This window comes from Mustela lutreola, chromosome 5 (assembly GCF_030435805.1).
Source record: "Mustela lutreola isolate mMusLut2 chromosome 5, mMusLut2.pri, whole genome shotgun sequence".
NCBI classification, from domain to species: Eukaryota; Metazoa; Chordata; class Mammalia; order Carnivora; family Mustelidae; genus Mustela; species Mustela lutreola.
In genome coordinates, this window is record NC_081294.1 from 174,272,815 (window position 1) to 174,295,174 (window position 22,360).

Consider the following 22,360-nt stretch of genomic DNA (forward strand, 5'->3'; position numbering starts at 1 on the left):
TAGGAGACAATTGCAATGCGAGGCGCTCGTCCCAGGCATCCATCCTCGAACGGTGCCCTGGAGTCATTCCATATGGGATGTCCTGGACCTGTCCAACAGGTCTCAATTGTCCCGCAGAAGGAATCCCTGAAGGGGGCATCCCACAACTCCCAACGTGGGAAAACCTCCATGGCCTCGAGATTCCGCTCCCTTCATGAAGGGACCGTCATGCACAGAAACTCCAACCTGAGCCAACGTCTGATACTCGCTCTGACTTCAGATGCATGAGATCTTGGTTCCGATGTGTATGGGGTACCTGCCGTGCCCTCGCCCTGAAACCCAAGTCTAGCTTGTGTTCTCAGACTTCCGTCGTCACACTCCTGGTCCGAAGCACTCAAGTTTGGCAATTCCGGACCCACAATGCAGCACTCTGCCTGCCCTCTAGAAAAAAAAAAATATATTGCCTAATGAGCTGCAACCTACACGGCACTCGAATGTACCCAAATTATATAGTCTAACCTGGGCACTAATGCACTTTCTGACACAAACTGAGCCCGGAACTCCTGACCAACACCCAGACAGCTGACCGCACACTGAGCACATCAGACCTGCCATGGCCTTAGGTCATCATCTCTTCCCTACCTCAGTTTTCAGGCTTCAGAACCTAGACCTTATCTCCAATCCCTGCCCAGAAATCAGAATTCCTCCTTACCCATGGCAAGAAACCTTTTGGTTGGCACGTTGTCCAACGTTCAGTGTAGGAGAAACCAGCATTCACCCTGAGGACCCGCCCATTCTTGAGTGTGATGAGGGCATAAACATGCATTGTGACCCTCAGCGTGAGTCCTGCCCTCTAGTATGTCCTCTTAGTGACTGGTCCATTAGATGTCATAATGGGCTTGACATGTACCTAGGCCCCAATATTTAACCAGATTTCTGGTTGTTCAGTCGCCCCTCCCCAGGGCTCTACTCTGGAATACCTCATTTGGTGGGACACCTGAGGTTAAAAAACAAAAAAAAACAAAACAAAACAACAACAAAAAATTGGACTTATTCCATCCCACAGAATGACCCCAAACTCTTCGGACGGGGCCACACCTCCAGAGAGTAAGACTCGTCCATTTCCCATGAAGTCACCCGGAAATTTCATGAACATGGGTGACACGACATCCAGAGACAAAAACTTGAGCAAGAGCCTCACACTCGCCCTTTTTTCATATCCCGAAGAGTTCTCCTCATGGTCTGTAGATCAGTCCTGCCATACCTATGACCCGAAACAGAAGCCGAGTTTGTGTTTTCAGACAACGGTCTAAACAGCCCTGGCCTACACACCCTACAGGCTCAGGCCCCTGGAGCCAAACCTGAGGACTGTACTTGCCCTCTCCAAGGGATTTGTGTGTGCCCATTGCAATGGCCACAACCCTACTAATAGGATCGACCTCCAAAGTCCCTGAGGCCATCTCAATAGTGGTGGCTTCCCAGGACAAACAGGGGCAATCTGAGCCCACCTGAGCACCTACCTGCACTCAGACCCGTAGACTGATGTCCCCAGAGGGAAAAAGGAACGAACAGACCCATAGGCACTAATCGGATCCATTGCTTTGGTTTCCAGGCATCTCTCCTCAGAGGCCTGGATTTCAATACCCGAATATGGCTGTTTCTTGACTCACCCATCAGAACTAATCTCCTCTACACATGGGAAACTTGCACATTGGAGCTTGGTTGAAGCTTCTCTTTAGGAGAACCCTTCAGGGCCCCAGTGCCACCGCTTCATTCCAAGGTCTTCAGAGACACAAAAACACATTAGGACCCATCCATAGGGGAGTCCATTTGAACTCAGCCTCCTCGGATGCTCCCCCAGATCCAGCAGATGTAACATGTCTTGTTGCTAGGAGACAATTGGAATGCGAGGTGGGCTACGCATCCATCCATCCTTAGTACCCTGCTCGGAATCGTTGGCCTGAGCCAACCAACAGGTCTCAATTGTTCTGCAGAAGAATCTTTGCAGTTTGGAGCTTCTCACAACTCCCATCTTGGGAAAACCCCATGGCCTCGTGATCCACCCCCCCTTCATTAAGGGTCCATCAGGGACAGAACCTCCAACCTGAGAGATTGTCTGATCCTCGCCCTGACTTCAGATCCACGAGAACTCGAGTCAGGTCTGTAGATTGTGCCTGCCATGTCCTCACCCAGAAACCTAAGCCTAGATTGTGTTCTCAGACTTCCGTCCTCAGACTACGGGCCCACAATCCCTCCAGATTGGCAATCCAGAACTACAATGCAACACTCTGCCTGCACTCCAGAAGAAAAATATTGCCCCCTGGGGCTAACCAGAAACCCCAAATGAGGATCAACCTGCACGCCACTTGGCTGTACCCCGAATACATAGGCTGACCTGGGCACTGATGCCCTTTCAGACACAACCTGAGCCTGGACCTCCAGGCCACACCCAGACAGCTGGCCGCACTCTGAGCACATCGGATCCGCCATGGCCTTAGGTCGTCATCTCTTCTCAACCTCGATTTTCAGGCTTCAGAAACTATAACTTATCTCAAAACACTGCCCACGGTTGAAAATGATGCAGAAATCAGAACTCCATCCCCATGGCAAGAAACCTTGCGGTTGCCATGTTGTCCAATATTCAGTGTAGTTGAAACCAGTGTGGCCCATGATTCCCCGCCCATGCTCGCGGGCAACATTGGTCACAAACACACATTGTGACCCTCAGCCTGAGCCCAGTCCTCAAGTAAGGCCTCTCAGTGGCTGGACCCTGTGCCCGCATATGGGGCCTGCCATGCCCCTGGCCCCGATTTTTAACCATAGTTCGCTTTGTCCCTTCACTCTTCCCTAGGGCTCTGATTTGGAATTCCTCTTTTGGTGGGACACCTGAGGTAACAAACCTGAAAGGAGTCCTCCCATCCCACAGATTGATGAAAAACAATTGGGATCGGGCCAAATCCACAGAGAGGAAGATTCGACCATGGCCCCTGAGGCCTCCCCGACATTCCACGGCCAACGCTGATACAAAATCCAGAGACAAAAGAATGAGCAAGCGCCTCAGACTCGCTGTTTCTTCATATCCTGAAGAGTTCTTCTCATGGTTTGTCGATCGGGTTCGCCATACCTACATCCGCAAACCTTAGCTGAGTTTGTGTTTTCAGACTTCTGTCCTCAATGTCCTGGGCAACACATACTCCAGACAGGGCCCCTGGAGTCACACATTAGGACTGCGCCCACCCAATCCATGGGAATTCTGCCCATTCCATTGTCCCAAACCGTACAAATTAGGAGAACCCTCCAAAGTCCCTGAGGCCATCCCAATAGTGTAGGTCACCCGGCACAAACAAGGGCGGTCTGACACCAGCTGAGCATCTATCTCCACTCATTCCATAGATGGATGTCCCCAGAGAAGAAGATTGAACCAGACAGGACCCTAGGCCATAATCGGATCCATTGCTTTGGTTTACAGGCATGTCTCCTCAAAAGCCTGGATTCCAATATTAGCATAGGGGTTTTCCTGAGGCACCCATCAGAACAAATCTCGTCTCCACAAGGAAACTTGTGTATGGGAGCTATGTCAAAAGCTTAGGAGAATACTTCAGGGTCCCGGTGCCACCGCCTCATTCCAAGGCCCTCATGGATACAAACACAATTTAGGACCCATCCTCAGGAAAGTCCATTTCAACTCAGCCACCCAGGTTGCTCCCGCAGAGCCATCAGATCTAAACTGCCTTGTTGCTAGGAGACAATTGCAATGCGAAGCGCTCGTCCCAGGCATCCATCCTCGAACGGTGCCCTGGAGTCATTCCATATGGGATGTCCTGGACCTGTCCAACAGGTCTCAATTGTCCCGCAGAAGGAATCCTTGAAGCGGGCATCCCACAACTCCCAACGTGGGAAAACCTCCATGGCCTCGAGATTCCGCTCCCTTCATGAAGGGACCGTCATGCACAGAAACTCCAACCTGAGCCAACGTCTGATACTCGCTCTGACTTCAGATGCATGAGATCTTGGTTCCGATGTGTATGGGGTACCTGCCGTGCCCTCGCCCTGAAACCCAAGTCTAGCTTGTGTTCTCAGACTTCCGTCGTCACACTCCTGGTCCGAAGCACTCAAGTTTGGCAATTCCGGACCCACAATGCAGCACTCTGCCTGCCCTCTAGAAAAAAAAAAATATATTGCCTAATGAGCTGCAACCTACACGGCACTCGAATGTACCCAAATTATATAGTCTAACCTGGGCACTAATGCACTTTCTGACACAAACTGAGCCCGGAACTCCTGACCAACACCCAGACAGCTGACCGCACACTGAGCACATCAGACCTGCCATGGCCTTAGGTCATCATCTCTTCCCTACCTCAGTTTTCAGGCTTCAGAACCTAGACCTTATCTCCAATCCCTGCCCAGAAATCAGAATTCCTCCTTACCCATGGCAAGAAACCTTTTGGTTGGCACGTTGTCCAACGTTCAGTGTAGGAGAAACCAGCATTCACCCTGAGGACCCGCCCATTCTTGAGTGTGATGAGGGCATAAACATGCATTGTGACCCTCAGCGTGAGTCCTGCCCTCTAGTATGTCCTCTTAGTGACTGGTCCATTAGATGTCATAATGGGCTTGACATGTACCTAGGCCCCAATATTTAACCAGATTTCTGGTTGTTCAGTCGCCCCTCCCCAGGGCTCTACTCTGGAATACCTCATTTGGTGGGACACCTGAGGTTAAAAAACAAAAAAAAACAAAACAAAACAACAACAAAAAAATGGACTTATTCCATCCCACAGAATGACCCCAAACTCTTCGGACGGGGCCACACCTCCAGAGAGTAAGACTCGTCCATTTCCCATGAAGTCACCCGGAAATTTCATGAACATGGGTGACACGACATCCAGAGACAAAAACTTGAGCAAGAGCCTCACACTCGCCCTTTTTTCATATCCCGAAGAGTTCTCCTCATGGTCTGTAGATCAGTCCTGCCATACCTATGACCCGAAACAGAAGCCGAGTTTGTGTTTTCAGACAACGGTCTAAACAGCCCTGGCCTACACACCCTACAGGCTCAGGCCCCTGGAGCCAAACCTGAGGACTGTACTTGCCCTCTCCAAGGGATTTGTGTGTGCCCATTGCAATGGCCACAACCCTACTAATAGGATCGACCTCCAAAGTCCCTGAGGCCATCTCAATAGTGGTGGCTTCCCAGGACAAACAGGGGCAATCTGAGCCCACCTGAGCACCTACCTGCACTCAGACCCGTAGACTGATGTCCCCAGAGGGAAAAAGGAACGAACAGACCCATAGGCACTAATCGGATCCATTGCTTTGGTTTCCAGGCATCTCTCCTCAGAGGCCTGGATTTCAATACCCGAATATGGCTGTTTCTTGACTCACCCATCAGAACTAATCTCCTCTACACATGGGAAACTTGCACATTGGAGCTTGGTTGAAGCTTCTCTTTAGGAGAACCCTTCAGGGCCCCAGTGCCACCGCTTCATTCCAAGGTCTTCAGAGACACAAAAACACATTAGGACCCATCCATAGGGGAGTCCATTTGAACTCAGCCTCCTCGGATGCTCCCCCAGATCCAGCAGATGTAACATGTCTTGTTGCTAGGAGACAATTGGAATGCGAGGTGGGCTACGCATCCATCCATCCTTAGTACCCTGCTCGGAATCGTTGGCCTGAGCCAACCAACAGGTCTCAATTGTTCTGCAGAAGAATCTTTGCAGTTTGGAGCTTCTCACAACTCCCATCTTGGGAAAACCCCATGGCCTCGTGATCCACCCCCCCTTCATTAAGGGTCCATCAGGGACAGAACCTCCAACCTGAGAGATTGTCTGATCCTCGCCCTGACTTCAGATCCACGAGAACTCGAGTCAGGTCTGTAGATTGTGCCTGCCATGTCCTCACCCAGAAACCTAAGCCTAGATTGTGTTCTCAGACTTCCGTCCTCAGACTACGGGCCCACAATCCCTCCAGATTGGCAATCCAGAACTACAATGCAACACTCTGCCTGCACTCCAGAAGAAAAATATTGCCCCCTGGGGCTAACCAGAAACCCCAAATGAGGATCAACCTGCACGCCACTTGGCTGTACCCCGAATACATAGGCTGACCTGGGCACTGATGCCCTTTCAGACACAACCTGAGCCTGGACCTCCAGGCCACACCCAGACAGCTGGCCGCACTCTGAGCACATCGGATCCGCCATGGCCTTAGGTCGTCATCTCTTCTCAACCTCGATTTTCAGGCTTCAGAAACTATAACTTATCTCAAAACACTGCCCACGGTTGAAAATGATGCAGAAATCAGAACTCCATCCCCATGGCAAAAAACCTTGCGGTTGCCATGTTGTCCAACATTCAGTGTAGTTGAAACCAGTGTGGCCCATGATTCCCCGCCCATGCTCGCGGGCAACATTGGTCACAAACACACATTGTGACCCTCAGCCTGAGCCCAGTCCTCAAGTAAGGCCTCTCAGTGGCTGGACCCTGTGCCCGCATATGGGGCCTGCCATGCCCCTGGCCCCGATTTTTAACCATAGTTCGCTTTGTCCCTTCACTCTTCCCTAGGGCTCTGATTTGGAATTCCTCTTTTGGTGGGACACCTGAGGTAACAAACCTGAAAGGAGTCCTCCCATCCCACAGATTGATGAAAAACAATTGGGATCGGGCCAAATCCACAGAGAGGAAGATTCGTCCATGGCCCCTGAGGCCTCCCCGACATTCCACGGCCAACGCTGATACAAAATCCAGAGACAAAAGAATGAGCAAGCGCCTCAGACTCGCTGTTTCTTCATATCCTGAAGAGTTCTTCTCATGGTTTGTCGATCGGGTTCGCCATACCTACATCCGCAAACCTTAGCTGAGTTTGTGTTTTCAGACTTCTGTCCTCAATGTCCTGGGCAACAAATACTCCAGACAGGGCCCCTGGAGTCACACATTAGGACTGCGCCCACCCAATCCATGGGAATTCTGCCCATTCCATTGTCCCAAACCGTACAAATTAGGAGAACCCTCCAAAGTCCCTGAGGCCATCCCAATAGTGTAGGTCACCCGGCACAAACAAGGGCGGTCTGACACCAGCTGAGCATCTATCTCCACTCATTCCATAGATGGATGTCCCCAGAGAAGACGATTGAACCAGACAGGACCCTAGGCCATAATCGGATCCATTGCTTTGGTTTACAGGCATGTCTCCTCAAAAGCCTGGATTCCAATATTAGCATAGGGGTTTTCCTGAGGCACCCATCAGAACAAATCTCGTCTCCACAAGGAAACTTGTGTATGGGAGCTATGTCAAAAGCTTAGGAGAATACTTCAGGGTCCCGGTGCCACCGCCTCATTCCAAGGCCCTCATGGATACAAACACACTTTAGGACCCATCCTCAGGAAAGTCCATTTCAACTCAGCCACCCAGGTTGCTCCCGCAGAGCCATCAGATCTAAACTGCCTTGTTGCTAGGAGACAATTGCAATGCGAGGCGCTCGTCCCAGGCATCCATCCTCGAACGGTGCCCTGGAGTCATTCCATATGGGATGTCCTGGACCTGTCCAACAGGTCTCAATTGTCCCGCAGAAGGAATCCCTGAAGGGGGCATCCCACAACTCCCAACGTGGGAAAACCTCCATGGCCTCGAGATTCCGCTCCCTTCATGAAGGGACCGTCATGCACAGAAACTCCAACCTGAGCCAACGTCTGATACTCGCTCTGACTTCAGATGCATGAGATTTTGGTTCCGATGTGTATGGGGTACCTGCCGTGCCCTCGCCCTGAAACCCAAGTCTAGCTTGTGTTCTCAGACTTCCGTCGTCACACTCCTGGTCCGAAGCACTCAAGTTTGGCAATTCCGGACCCACAATGCAGCACTCTGCCTGCCCTCTAGAAAAAAAAAAATATATTGCCTAATGAGCTGCAACCTACACGGCACTCGAATGTACCCAAATTATATAGTCTAACCTGGGCACTAATGCACTTTCTGACACAAACTGAGCCCGGAACTCCTGACCAACACCCAGACAGCTGACCGCACACTGAGCACATCAGACCTGCCATGGCCTTAGGTCATCATCTCTTCCCTACCTCAGTTTTCAGGCTTCAGAACCTAGACCTTATCTCCAATCCCTGCCCAGAAATCAGAATTCCTCCTTACCCATGGCAAGAAACCTTTTGGTTGGCACGTTGTCCAACGTTCAGTGTAGGAGAAACCAGCATTCACCCTGAGGACCCGCCCATTCTTGAGTGTGATGAGGGCATAAACATGCATTGTGACCCTCAGCGTGAGTCCTGCCCTCTAGTATGTCCTCTTAGTGACTGGTCCATTAGATGTCATAATGGGCTTGACATGTACCTAGGCCCCAATATTTAACCAGATTTCTGGTTGTTCAGTCGCCCCTCCCCAGGGCTCTACTCTGGAATACCTCATTTGGTGGGACACCTGAGGTTAAAAAACAAAAAAAAACAAAACAAAACAACAACAAAAAAATGGACTTATTCCATCCCACAGAATGACCCCAAACTCTTCGGACGGGGCCACACCTCCAGAGGGTAAGACTCGTCCATTTCCCATGAAGTCACTGGAAATTTCATGAACATGGGTAACACGATATCCAGAGACAAAAACTTGAGCAAGAGCCTCACACTCGCCCTTTTTTCATATCCCGAAGAGTTCTCCTCATGGTCTGTAGATCAGTCCTGCCATACCTATGACCCGAAACAGAAGCCGAGTTTGTGTTTTCAGACAACGGTCTAAACAGCCCTGGCCTACACACCCTACAGGCTCAGGCCCCTGGAGCCAAACCTGAGGACTGTGTTTGCTCTCTCCAAGGGATTTCTGTGTGCCCATTGCAATGGCCACAACCCTACTAATAGGATCAACCTCCAAAGTCCCTGAGGCCATCTCAATAGTGGTGGCTTCCCAGGACAAACAAGGGCAATCTGAGCCCATCTGAGCACCTACCTGCACTCAGACCCGTAGACTGATGTCCCCAGAGGGAAAAAGGAACGAACAGAGCCCTAGGCACTAATCGGATCCATTGCTTTGGTTTCCAGGCATCTCTCCTCCGAGGCCTGGATTTCAATACCCGAATATGGGTGTTTCTTGACTCACCCATCAGAACTAATCTCCTCTACACATGGGAAACTTGCACATTGGAGCTTGGTCGAAGCTTCTCTTTAGGAGAACCCTTCAGGGCCCCAGTGCCACCGCTTCGTTCCAAGGTCTTCATAGACACAAAAACACATTAGGTCCCATCCATAGGAGAGTCCATTTTAACTCAGCCTCCTCGGTTGCTCCCCCAGATCCAGCAGATCTAACATGTCTTGTTGCTAGGAGACAATTGGAATGCGAGGTGGGCTACCCATCCATCCATCCTTAGTACCCTGCTCGGAATCGTTGGCCTGAGCCAACCAACAGGTCTCAATTGTCCTGCAGAAGAATCTTTGCAGTTTGGAGCTTCTCACAACTCCCATCTTGGGAAACCCCCATGGCCTCGTGATCCACCCCTCCTTCATGAAGGGTCCATCAGGGACAGAACCTCCAACCTGAGAGATCGTCTGATCCTCGCCCTGACTTCAGGTCCACGAGATCTCGAGTCAGGTCTGTAGATTGTGCCTGCCATGTCCTCACCCAGAAACCTAAGCCTAGATTGTGTTCTCAGACTTCTGTCCTCAGACTACGGGCCCACAAGCCCTCCAGATTGGCAATCCAGAACTACAATGCAACACTCTGCCTGCACTCCAGAAGAAAAACATTGCCCCCTGGGTCTAACCAGAAACCCCAATTGAGGATCAATCTGAACGCTACTTGGCTGTACCCCAAATACATAGGCTGACCTGGGCACTGATGCCCTTTCAGACACAACCTGAGCCTGGACCTCCAGGCCACACCCAGACAGCTGGCCGCACTCTGAGCACATCGGATCCGCCATGGCCTTAGGTCGTCATCTCTTCTCAACCTCGATTTTCAGGCTTCAGAAACTATAACTGATCTCAAAACACTGCCCACGGTTGAAAATGATGCAGAAATCAGAACTCCATCCCCATGGCAAGAAACCTTGCGGTTGCCATGTTGTCCAACATTCAGTGTAGTTGAAACCAGTGTGGCCCATGATTCCCCGCCCATGCTCTCGGGCAACATTGGTCACAAACACACCTTGTGACCCTCAGCCTGAGCCCAGTCCTCAAGTAAGGCCTCTCAGTGGCTCGACCCTAGCCCGCATATGGGGCCTGCCTTGCCCCTGGCCCCGATTTTTAACCATAGTTCTCTTTGTCCCTTCACCCTTCCCTAGGGCTCTGATTTGGAATTCCTCTTTTGGTGGGACACCTGAGGTAACAAACCTGAAAGGAGTCCTCCCATCCCACAGATTGACGAAAAACAATTGGGATCGGGCCTAATCCACAGAGAGGAAGATTCATCCATGGCCCCTGAGGCCTCCCCGACATTTCAAGGCCAACGCTGATACAAAATCCAGAGTCAAAAGAATGAGCAAGCGCCTCAGACTCGCTGTTTCTTCATATCCTGAAGAGTTCTTCTCATGGTTTGTCGATCGGGTCCGCCATACCTACATCCGCAAACCTTAGCTGAGTTTGTGTTTTTAGACTTCTGTCCTCAATGTCCTGGGCAACACACACTCCAGACTGGGCCCCTGGAGTCACACATTAGGACTGCGCCTACCCAATCCATGGGAATTCTGCCCATTCCATTGTCCCAAACCGTACAAATTAGGGGAACCCTCCAAAGTCCCTGAGGCCATCCCAATAGTGTAGGTCACCCGGCACAAACAAGGGCGGTCTGACACCAGCTGAGCAACTATCTCCACTCATTCCATAGATGGATGTCCCCAGAGAAGAAGATTGAACCAGACAGGACCCTAGGCCATAATCGGATCCATTGCTTTGGTTTACAGGCATGTCTCCTCAAAAGCCTGGATTCCAATATTAGCATAGGGGTTTTCCTGAGGCACCCATCAGAACAAATCTCGTCTCCACAAGGAAACTTGTGTATGGGAGCTATGTCAAAAGCTTAGGAGAATACTTCAGGGTCCCGGTGCCACCGCCTCATTCCAAGGCCCTCATGGATACAAACACACTTTAGGACCCATCCTCAGGAAAGTCCATTTCAACTCAGCCACCCAGGTTGCTCCCGCAGAGCCATCAGATCTAAACTGCCTTGTTGCTAGGAGACAATTGCAATGCGAGGCGCTCGTCCCAGGCATCCATCCTCGAACGGTGCCCTGGAGTCATTCCATATGGGATGTCCTGGACCTGTCCAACAGGTCTCAATTGTCCCGCAGAAGGAATCCTTGAAGGGGGCATCCCACAACTCCCAACGTGGGAAAACCTCCATGGCCTCGAGATTCCGCTCCCTTCATGAAGGGACCGTCATGCACAGAAACTCCAACCTGAGCCAACGTCTGATCCTCGCTCTGACTTCAGATGCATGAGATCTAGATTCCGATGTGTAGGGGGTACCTGCCGTGCCCTCGCCCTGAAACCCAAGTCTAGCTTGTGTTCTCAGACTTCCGTCCTCACACTCCTGGTCTGAAGCAATCAAGTTTGGCAATTCCGGACCCACAATGCAGCACTCTGCCTGCCCTCTAGAAAAAAAAAAAAAAATATTGCCTAATGAGCTGCAACTTACACGGCACTCGAATGTACCCAAATTATATAGTCTAACCTGGGCACTAATGCACTTTCTGACACAACCTGAGCCCGGACCTCCTGACCAACACCCAGACAGCTGACCGCACACTGAGCACATCAGACCTGCCATGGCCTTAGGTCATCATCTCTTCCCTACCTCAGTTTTCAGGCTTCAGAACCTAGACCTTATCTCCTATCCCTGCCCAGAAATCAGAATTCCTCCTTACCCATGGCAAGAAACCTTTTGGTTGGCACGTTGTCCAACGTTCAGTGTAGGAGAAACCAACATTCACCCTGAGGACCCGCCCATTCTTGAGTGTGATGAGGGCATAAACATGCATTGTGACCCTCAGCGTGAGTCCTGCCCTCTAGTATGTCCTCTTAGTGACTGGACCATTAGATGTCATAATGGGCTTGACATGTACCTAGGCCCCAATATTTAACCAGATTTCTGGTTGTCCAGTCACCCCTCTCCAGGGCTCTACTCTGGAATCCCTCATTTGGTGGGACACCTGAGGTTAAAAAACAAAACAAAACAAAACAAAACAAAACAACAACAACAAAAAAATGGACTTATTCCATCCCACAGAATGACCCCAAACTATTCGGACGGGGCCACACCTCCAGAGGGTAAGACTCGTCCATTTCCCATGAAGTCACCCGGAAATTTCATGAACATGGGTGACACGATATCCAGAGACAAAAACTTGAGCAAGAGCCTAACACTCGCCCTTTTTTCATATCCCGAAGAGTTCTCCTCATGGTTTGTAGATCAGTCCTGCCATACCTATGACCCGAAACAGAAGCCGAGTTTGTGTTTTCAGACAACGGTCTAAACAGCCCTGGCCTACACACCCTACAGGCTCAGGCCCCTGGAGCCAAACCTGAGGACTGTACTTGCCCTCTCCAAGGGATTTCTGTGTGCCCATTGCAATGGCCACAACCCTACTAATAGGATCAACCTCCAAAGTCCCTGAGGCCATCTCAATAGTGGTGGCTTCCCAGGACAAACAGGGGCAATCTGAGCGCATCTGAGCACCTACCTGCACTCAGACCCGTAGACTAATGTCCCCAGAGGGAAAAAGGAACGAACAGACCCCTAGGCACTAATCGGATCCATTGCTTTGGTTTCCAGGCATCTCTCCTCCGAGGCCTGGATTTCAATACCCGAATATGGGTGTTTCTTGACTCACCCATCAGAACTAATCTCCTCTACACATGGGAATCTTGCACATTGGAGCTTGTTCGAAGCTTCCCTTTAGGAGAACCCTTCAGGGCCCCAGTGCCACCGCTTCATTCCAAGGTCTTCATAGACACAAAAACACATTAGGACCCATCCATAGGAGAGTCCAATTGAACTCAGCCTCCTCGGTTGCTCCCCCAGATCCAGCAGATCTAACATGTCTTGTTGCTAGGAGACAATTGGAATGCGAGGTGGGCTACCCATCCATCCATCCTTAGTACCCTGCTCGGAATTGTTGGCCTGAGCCAAACAACAGGTCTCAATTATCCTGCAGAAGAATCTTTGTAGTTTGGAGCTTCTCACAACTCCCATCTTGGGAAACCCCCATGGCCTCGTGTTCCACCCCTCCTTCATGAAGGGTCCATCAGGGACAGAACCTCCAACCTGAGAGATCGTCTGATCCTCGCCCTGACTTCAGATCCACGAGATCTCGAGTCAGGTCTGTAGATTGTGCCTGCCATGTCCTCACCCAGAAACCTAAGCCTAGATTGTGTTCTCAGACTTCTGTCCTCAGACTACGGGCCCACAAGCCCTCCAGATTGGCAATCCAGAACTACAATGCAACACTCTGCCTGCACTCCAGAAGAAAAACATTGCCCCCTGGGGCTAACCATGCATTGAGGATCAACCTGCACTCCAGAAGAAAAACATTGCCCCCTGGGGCTAACCATGCATGAGGATCAACCTGAACGCCACTTGGCTGTACCCCAAATACATAGGCTGACCTGGGCACTGATGCCCTTTCAGACACAACCTGAGCCTGGACCTCCAGGCCACACCCAGACAGCTGGCCGCACTCTGAGCACATCGGATCCGCCATGGCCTTAGGTGGTCATCTCTTCTCAACCTCGATTTTCAGGCTTCAGAAACTATAACTGATCTCAAAACACTGCCCACGGTTGAAAATGATGCAGAAATCAGAACTCCATCCCCATGGCAAGAAACCTTGCGGTTGCCATGTTGTCCAACATTCAGTGTAGTTGAAACCAGTGTGGCCCATGATTCCCCGCCCATGCTCGCGGGCAACATTGGTCACAAACACACATTGTGACCCTCAGCCTGAGCCCAGTCCTCAAGTAAGGCCACTCAGTGGCTGGACCCTGAGCCCGCATATGGGGCCTGCCATGCCCCTGGCCCCGATTTTTAACCATAGTTCGCTTTGTCCCTTCACTCTTCCCTAGGGCTCTGATTTGGAATTCCTCTTTTCATGGGCACCTGAGGTAACAAACCTGAAAGGAGTCCTCCCATCCCACAGATTGACGAAAAACAATTGGGATCGGGCCTAATCCACAGAGAGGAAGATTCGCGCATGGCCCCTGAGGCCTCCCCGACATTCCACGGCCAACGCTGATACAAAATCCAGAGACAAAAGAATGAGCAAGCGCCTAAGACTCGCTGTTTCTTCATATCCTGAAGAGTTCTTCTCATGGTTTGTCGATCGGGTCCGCCATACCTACATCCGCAAACCTTAGCTGAGTTTGTGTTTTTAGACTTCTGTCCTCAATGTCCTGGGCAACACACACTCCAGACTGGGACCCTGGAGTCACACATTAGGACTGCGCCTACCCAATCCATGGGAATTCTGCCCATTCCATTGTCCCAAACCGTACAAATTAGGAGAACCCTCCAAAGTCCCTGAGGCCATCCCAATAGTGTAGGTCACCCGGCACAAACAAGGGCGGTCTGACACCAGCTGAGCAACTATCTCCACTCATTCCATAGATGGATGTCCCCAGAGAAGAAGATTGAACCAGACAGGACCCTAGGCCATAATCGGATCCATTGCTTTGGTTTACAGGCATGTCTCCTCAAAAGCCTGGATTCCAATATTACCATAGGGGTTTTCCTGAGGCACCCATCAGAACAAATCTCGTCTCCACAAGGAAACTTGTGTATGGGAGCTATGTCAAAAGCTTAGGAGAATACTTCAGGGTCCCGGTGCCACCGCCTCATTCCAAGGCCCTCATGGATACAAACACACTTTAGGACCCATCCTCAGGAAAGTCCATTTCAACTCAGCCACCCAGGTTGCTCCCGCAGAGCCATCAGATCTAAACTGCCTTGTTGCTAGGAGACAATTGCAATGCGAGGCGCTCGTCCCAGGCATCCATCCTCGAACGGTGCCCTGGAGTCATTCCATATGGGATGTCCTGGACCTGTCCAACAGGTCTCAATTGTCCCGCAGAAGAAATCCTTGAAGGGGGCATCCCACAACTCCCAACGTGGGAAAACCTCCATGGCCTCGAGATTCTGCTCCCTTCATGAAGGGACCGTCATGCACAGAAACTCCAACCTGAGCCAACGTCTGATCCTCGCTCTGACTTCAGATGCATGAGATCTTGGTTCCGATGTGTAGGGGGTACCTGCCGTGCCCTCGCCCTGAAACCCAAGTCTAGCTTGTGTTCTCAGACTTCCGTCCTCACACTCCTGGTCCGAAGCACTCAAGTTTGGCAATTCCGGACCCACAATGCAGCACTCTGCCTGCCCTCAAGAAAAAAAAAAAAATATTGCCTAATGAGCTGCAACCTACACGGCACTCGAATGTACCCAAATATATCGTCAAACCTGGGCACTAATACTATTTCTGACACAACCTGATCCCGGACCTCCTGACCAACACCCAGACAGCTGACCGCAAACTGAGCACATCAGACCTGCCATGGCCTTAGGTCATCATCTCCTCCCTACCTCAGTTTTCAGTCTTCAGAACCTAGACCTTATCTCCAATCCCTGCCCAGAAATCAGAATTCCTCCTTACCCATGGCAAGAAACCTTTTCTTTGGCACGTTGTCCAACGTTCAGTGTAGGAGAAACCAGCATTCACCCTGAGGACCCGCCCATTCTTGAGTGTGATGAGGGCATAAACATGCATTGTGACCCTCAGCGTGAGTCCTGCCCTCTAGTATGTCCTCTTAGTGACTGGACCATTAGATGTCATAATGGGCTTGACATGTACCTAGGCCCCAATATTTAACCAGATTTCTGGTTGTCCAGTCACCCCTCTCCAGGGCTCGACTCTGGAATCCCTCATTTGGTGGGACACCTGAGGTTAAAAAACAAAACAAAACAAAACAAAACAAAACAAAACAACAACAACAAAAAAATGGACTTATTTCATCCCACAGAATGACCCCAAACTCTTCGGACGGGGCCACACCTCCAGAGGGTAAGACTCGTCCATTTCCCATGAAGTCACCCGGAAATTTCATGAACATGGGTGACACGATATCCAGAGACAAAAACTTGAGCAAGAGCCTCACACTCGCCCTTTTTTCATATCCCGAAGAGTTCTCCTCATGGTCTGTAGATCAGTCCTGCCATACCTGTGACCCGAAACAGAAGCCGAGTTTGTGTTTTCAGACAACGGTCTAAACAGCCCTGGCCTACACACCCTACAGGCTCAGGCCCCTGGAGCCAAACCTGAGGACTGTGTTTGCCCTCTCCAAGGGATTTCTGTGTGCCCATTGCAATGGCCACAGCCCTACTAATAGGATCAACCTCCAAAGTCCCTGAGGCCATCTCAATAGTGGTGGCTTCCCAGGACAAACAGGGGCAATCTGAGCGCATCTGAGCACCTACCTGCACTCAGACCCGTAGACTAATGTCCCCAGAGGGAAAAAGGAACGAACAGACCCCTAGGCACTAATCGGATCCATTGCTTTGGTTTCCAGGCATCTCTCCTCCGAGGCCTGGATTTCAATACCCGAATATGGGTGTTTCTTGACTCACCCATCAGAACTAATCTCCTCTACACATGGGAAACTTGCACATTGGAGCTTGGTCGAAGCTTCTCTTTAGGAGAACCCTTCAGGGCCCCGTGCCACCGCTTCGTTCCAAGGTCTTCATAGACACAAAAACACATTAGGACCCATCCATAGGAGAGTCCATTTGAACTCAGCCTCCTCGGTTGCTCCCCCAGATCCAGCAGATCTAACATGTCTTGTTGCTAGGAGACAATTGGAATGCGAGGTGGGCTACCCATCCACCCATCCTTAGTACCCTGCTCGGAATCGTTGGCCTGAGCCAAACAAAAGGTCTCAATTGTCCTGCAGAAGAATCTTTGCAGTTTGGAGCTTCTCACAACTCCCATCTTGGGAAACCCCCATGCCCTCGTGATCCACCCCGCCTTCATGAAGGGTCCATCAGGGACAGAACCTCCAACCTGAGAGATCGTCTGATCCACGCCCTGACTTCAGATCCACGAGATCTCGAGTCAGGTCTGTAGATAGTGCCTGCCATGTCCTCACCAAAAAACCTAAGCCTAGATTGTGTTCTCAGACTTCTGTCCTCTGACTATGGGCCCACAAGCCCTCCAGATTGGCAATCCAGAACTACAATGCAACACTCTGCCTGCACTCCAGAAGAAAAACATTGCCCCCTGGGGCTAACCAGAAACCCCAAATGAGGATCAACCTGCACGCCACTTGGATGTACCCCAAATACATAGGCTGACCTGGGCACTGATGCCCTTTCAGACACAACCTGAGCCTGGACCTCCAGGCCACACCCAGACAGCTGGCCGCACTCTGAGCACAACGGATCCGCCATGGCCTTAGGTCGTCATCTCTTCTCAATCTCGATTTTCAGGCTTCAGAAACTATAACTTATCTCAAAACACAGCCCACGGTTGAAAATGGTGCAGAAATCAGAACTCCATCGCCATGGCAAGAAACCTTGCGGTTCCCATGTTGTCCAACATTCATTGTAGTGGAAACCAGTGTGGCCCATGATTCCCCGTCCATGCTCGCGGGCAACATTGGTCACAAACACACATTGTGACCCTCAGCCTGAGCCCAGTCCTCAAGTAAGGCCTCTCAGTGGCTGGACCCTGAGCCCGCATATGGGGCCTGCCATGCCCCTGGCCCCGATTTTTAACCATAGTTCGCTTTGTCCCTTCACTCTTCCCTAGGGCTCTGATTTGGAATTCCTCTTTTGGTGGTACACCTGAGGTAACAAACCTGAAAGGAGTCCTCCCATCCCACAGATTGACGAAAAACAATTGGGATCAGGCCAAATCCACAGTGAGGAAGATTCGTCCATGGCCCCTGAGGCCTCCCCGACATTCCACGGCCAATGCTGATACAAAATCCAGAGACAAAAGAATGAGCAATCGCCTCAGACTCGCTGTTCCTTCATATCCTGAAGAGTTCTTCTCATGGTTTGTCGATCGGGTCCGCCATACCTACATCCGCAAACCTTAGCTGAGTTTGTGTTTTTAGACTTCTGTCCTCAATGTCCTGGGCAACACACACTCCAGACTGGGCCCCTGGAGTCACACATTAGGACTGCACCTACCCAATCCATGGGAATTCTGCCCATTCCATTGTCCCAAACCTTACAAATTAGGAGAAGCCTCCAAAGTCCCTGAGGCCATCCCAATAGTGTAGGTCACCCGGCACAAACAAGGGCGGTCTGACACCAGCTGAGCAACTATCTCCACTCATTCCATAGATGGATGTCCCCAGAGAAGAAGATTGAACCAGACAGGACCCTAGGCCATAATCGGATCCATTGCTTTGGTTTACAGGCATGTCTCCTCAAAAGCCTGGATTCCAATATTAGCATAGGGGTTTTCCTGAGGCACCCATCAGAACAAATCTCGTCTCCACAAGGAAACTTGTGTATGGGAGCTATGTCAAAACTTAGGAGAATACTTCAGGGTCCCGGTGCCACCGCCTCATTCCAAGGCCATCATGGATACAAACACACTTTAGGACCCATCCTCAGGAAAGTCCATTTCAACTCAACCACCCAGGTTGCTCCCGCAGAGCCATCATATCTAAACTGCCTTGTTGCTAGGAGACAATTGCAATGCGAGGCGCTCGTCCCAGGCATCCATCCTCGAACGGTGCCCTGGAGTCATTCCATAAGGGATGTCCTGGACCTGTCCAACAAGACTCAATTGTCCCGCAGAAGGAATCCTTGAAGGGGGCATCCCACAACTCCCAACGTGGAAAACCTCCATGGCCTCGAGATTCCGCTTCCATCATGAAGGGACCGTCATGCACAGAAACTCCAACCTGAGCCAACGTCTGATCCTCGCTCTGACTTCAGATGCATGAGATCTTGGTTCCGATGTGTAGGGGGTACCTGCCGTGCCCTCGCCCTGAAACCCAAGTCTAGCTTGTGTTCTCAGACTTCCGTCCTCACACTCCTGGTCCGAAGCACTCAAGTTTGGCAATTCCCGACCCACAATGCAGCATTCTGCCGGCCCTCTAGGAAAAAAAAAAAAAAATATTCCCTAATGAGCTGCATCCTATACGGCACTCGAATGTACCCAAATTATATAGTCTAACCTGGGCACTAATGCACTTTCTGACACAACCTGAGCCCGGACCTCCTGACCAACACCCAGACAGCTGACCGCACACTGAGCACATCAGACCTGCCATGGCCTTAGGTCATCATCTCTTCCCTACCTCAGTTTTCAGGCTTCAGAACCTAGACCTTATCTCCAATCCCTGCCCAGAAATCAGAATTCCTCCTTACCCATGGCAAGAAACCTTTTCTTTGGCACGTTGTCCAACGTTCAGTGTAGGAGAAACCAGCATTCACCCTGAGGACCCGCCCATTCTTGAGTGTGATGAGGGCATAAACATGCATTGTGACCCTCAGCGTGAGTCCTGCCCTCTAGTATGTCCTCTTAGTGACTGGACCATTAGATGTCATAATGGGCTTGACATGTACCTAGGCCCCAATATTTAACCAGATTTCTGGTTGTCCAGTCACCCCTCTCCAGGGCTCGACTCTGGAATCCCTCATTTGGTGGGACACCTGAGGTTAAAAAACAAAACAAAACAAAACAAAACAAAACAAAACAAAACAACAACAACAAAAAAATGGACTTATTCCATCCCACAGAATGACCCCAAACTATTCGGACGGGGCCACACCTCCAGAGGGTAAGACTCGTCCATTTCCCATGAAGTCACCCGGAAATTTCATGAACATGGGTGACAGGATATCCAGAGACAAAAACTTGAGCAAGAGCCTCACACTCGCCCTTTTTTCATATCCCGAAGAGTTCTCCTCATGGTCTGTAGATCAGTCCTGCCATACCTATGACCCGAAACAGAAGCCGAGTTTGTGTTTTCAGACAACGGTCTAAACAGCCCTGGCCTACACACCCTACAGGCTCAGGCCCCTGGAGCCAAACCTGAGGACTGTGTTTGCTCTCTCCAAGGGATTTCTGTGTGCCCATTGCAATGGCCACAACCCTACTAATAGGATCAACCTCCAAAGTCCCTGAGGCCATCTCAATAGTGGTGGCTTCCCAGGACAAACAGGGGCAATCTGAGCGCATCTGAGCACCTACCTGCACTCAGACCCGTAGACTAATGTCCCCAGAGGGAAAAAGGAACGAACAGACCCCTAGGCACTAATCGGATCCATTGCTTTGGTTTCCAGGCATCTCTCCTCCGAGGCCTGGATTTCAATACCCGAATATGGGTGTTTCTTGACTCACGCATCAGAACAAATCTCCTCTACACATGGGAATCTTGCACATTGGAGCTTGGTCGAAGCTTCCCTTTAGGAGAACCCTTCAGGGCCCCAGTGCAACCGCTTCATTCCAAGGTCTTCATAGACACAAAAACACATTAGGACCCATCCATAGGAGAGTCCAATTGAACTCAGCCTCCTCGGTTGCTCCCCCAGATCCAGCAGATCTAACATGTCTTGTTGCTAGGAGACAATTGGAATGCGAGGTGGGCTACCCATCCATCCATCCTTAGTACCCTGCTCGGAAATGTTGGCCTGAGCCAAACAACAGGTCTCAATTATCCTGCAGAAGAATCTTTGTAGTTTGAAGCTTCTCACAACTCCCATCTTGGGAAACCCCCATGGCCTCGTGTTCCACCCCTCCTTCATGAAGGGTCCATCAGGGACAGACCTCCAACCTGAGAGATCGTCTGATCCTCGCCCTGACTTCAGATCCACGAGATCTCGAGTCAGGTCTGTAGATTGTGCCTGCCATGTCCTCACCCAGAAACCTAAGCCTAGATTGTGTTCTCAGACTTCTGTCCTCAGACTACGGGCCCACAAGCCCTCCAGATTGGCAATCCAGAACTACAATGCAACACTCTGCCTGCACTCCAGAAGAAAAACATTGCCCCCTGGGGCTAACCATGCATTGAGGATCAACCTGCACTCCAGAAGAAAAACATTGCCCCCTGGGGCTAACCATGCATGAGGATCAACCTGAACGCCACTTGGCTGTACCCCAAATACATAGGCTGACCTGGGCACTGATGCCCTTTCAGACACAACCTGAGCCTGGACCTCCAGGCCACACCCAGACAGCTGGCCGCACTCTGAGCACATCGGATCCGCCATGGCCTTAGGTCGTCATCTCTTCTCAACCTCGATTTTCAGGCTTCAGAAACTATAACTGATCTCAAAACACTGCCCACGGTTGAAAATGATGCAGAAATCAGAACTCCATCCCCATGGCAAGAAACCTTGCGGTTGCCATGTTGTCCAACATTCAGTGTAGTTGAAACCAGTGTGGCCCATGATTCCCCGCCCATGCTCGCGGGCAACATTGGTCACAAACACACATTGTGACCCTCAGCCTGAGCCCAGTCCTCAAGTAAGGCCTCTCAGTGGCTGGACCCTGAGCCCGCATATGGGGCCTGCCATGCCCCTGGCCCCGATTTTTAACCATAGTTCGCTTTGTCCCTTCACTCTTCCCTAGGGCTCAGATTTGGAATTCCTCTTTTCATGGGCACCTGAGGTAACAAACCTGAAAGGAGTCCTCCCATCCCACAGATTGACGAAAAACAATTGGGATCGGGCCTAATCCACAGAGTGGAAGATTCGCGCATGGCCCCTGAGGCCTCCCCGACATTCCACGGCCAACGCTGATACAAAATCCAGAGACAAAAGAATGAGCAAGCGCCTCAGACTCGCTGTGTCTTCATATCCTGAAGAGTTCTTCTCATGGTTTGTCGATCGGGTCCGCCATACCTACATCCGCAAACCTTAGCTGAGTTTGTGTTTTTAGACTTCTGTCCTCAATGTCCTGGGCAACACACACTCCAGACTGGGCCCCTGGAGTCACACATTAGGACTGCGCCTACCCAATCCATGGGAATTCTGCCCATTCCATTGTCCCAAACCGTACAAATTAGGAGAACCCTCCAAAGTCCCTGAGGCCATCCCAATAGTGTAGGTGACCCGGCACAAACAAGGGCGGTCTGACACCAGCTGAGCAACTATCTCCACTCATTCCATAGATGGATGTCCCCAGAGAAGAAGATTGAACCAGACAGGACCCTAGGCCATAATCAGATCCATTGCTTTGGTTTACAGGCATGTCTCCTCAAAAGCCTGGATTCCAATATTAGCATAGGGGTTTTCCTGAGGCACCCATCAGAACAAATCTCGTCTCCACAAGGAAACTTGTGTATGGGAGCTATGTCAAAAGCTTAGGAGAATACTTCAGGGTCCCGGTGCCACCGCCTCATTCCAAGGCCCTCATGGATACAAACACACTTTA